The sequence below is a fragment of the Nematolebias whitei genome, chromosome 6 (assembly GCF_014905685.2).
Source record: "Nematolebias whitei isolate Nwh7 chromosome 6, NemWhi1, whole genome shotgun sequence".
Lineage (NCBI taxonomy): Eukaryota > Metazoa > Chordata > Actinopteri > Cyprinodontiformes > Rivulidae > Nematolebias > Nematolebias whitei.
This window is the reverse complement of record NC_056503.1, coordinates 9520731-9522556: the sequence shown is the minus strand read 5'-3', so window position 1 is coordinate 9522556 and position 1826 is coordinate 9520731.

The following is a 1826-nucleotide window of genomic DNA, read 5'->3' as shown; positions in this document are numbered from 1 at the left end:
AAAAAAAATTAAAAACTTAAATGAAGTCAATGATGGGCCGAATTCAAGTCACCCGAAGGCTGAAAATGGCCTGCCGGCTGCCAGTTGAATAACCCTGCTCTATAGCAAACTGGGAATTCTTAAATTGTGCTACATTTTGGGTCAGCTATGCCAACATTTTCTTAATTGTTAATCTGCAGTTTTGCTACTCATTCAATGAAGCAATGTAGAAGTGAGAATAAAGGTGAGCACAGCTTTTCTCTCAGAGTTTTATCTTGATGAGAGCCTGAGCCAGTTGAGTAAAATGTTTGCACTCGGACTGCACATAAGTTTGATTTGCACATGGTCAGCTGCAGAGGGACCAGGGGGACTGCTGCGAACTGGAATAGATGATAAATTTTGTCGCACAAGTCTTGAGTTTCAGTGAACACAGAAACTATAAATTTCCTCCCCTCTAACACTCATTATCCACCATTATGCATTTACTGGGACCTGCTCTCCCATATCTCTATGCTTCATAGCTATCGGCACACAAACAGTTGACGACGGAAGCACTGATAAACGACTCTAGTGTTTCCTTTCTTCTCATAACTGAGCTGCTGCTGCTTATACGCATGTGTGTGTACTTGGTTGTAGCTTTTAAGTAAATCCACGATGCAGTAAGAAATTAACAGCCAGCCTGACTACTTAAAATTCCTAACATAATACAGAAAATACACGAACAAACACACAGACAAAGCAGAGATATTACATGCAACATTTGCTGCCTGACTGACTGCTGTGTTGTTAAAGTGTTGACACTCCATTAGCGCATTAGCTACAGAGGTCGCATAAAGAAGTGGCTAAATACAATTTCTTGTTTAATCTATGATCAAAGACACTGCATTTTGAACTGATAGCAGACTATACAATTCGATAATACAATACAACTTTATTTATAAAGCACTTTAGAAACAACACCATTGGTCAAAGTGCTGTACAAGCAAGCATAAAAACCACGAAATCAGGTGATACCGTAAAAGTAATGAACTGTTACAATCATAAAACAGCAAAGAGTAAAAACAATAAAACAGATAACTTAAAAACGGTAAAACCAACATTTCAAGCTGAGTTAAAATCCAAAGGAACAAAAAGTGTCTTCAGAGAAGATTTAAAAACAGGAAGTTAGTCAGCTTGTCTGACGTGCACAGGTAGCTCATTCCACAGACTAAATGGTAAATGGACTGTACTTAGATAGCATGAGGAAGTTCATGAATGTCTGTCCTGCATCTTTCGATTTTATCAAGACACTCAAAGCTCTTTACAACACAATGTGCCTCATTTACACATTCATACAGCACTCTACTAGATCTATACAAAGATTAATAAGAGCTTTATCACATTCATACACTGATGAGACACACATCGGAGGCAATGAGGGGTTCAGTGTCTTTCCCAAGGACACTTCAACATGTGACTGCTGGTGGAATTGAACCCCAAACTCTCCCAATGGAGGACCACTGCTCTACCCGCTCAGCCACAGCTGCCCTAGACTAGACAATTGTTATTAATACAGTGTGGACAAGTAGCTGCTGAAAAAAATAAATGCAACATAATGACTAATTTGTGGTTACAGAGTGTTAAATTAAAAAAAAATATATAATAATTTTCAAGAAATGTGTTTGAGAACACAATGTCCACATTCTGAATTCAGTTGAATGGTTGACTTACCTTCACCAACTCATCACCTGAGTAAATGTTACAGCCTGTACAATCACATTAATGTCTCAAATGAGCCATTTATTACCTTGAAAAGAGATCTACAGACGTATTCATACACCATGGTCTTTAGGTTGGTCTCCAAAGCA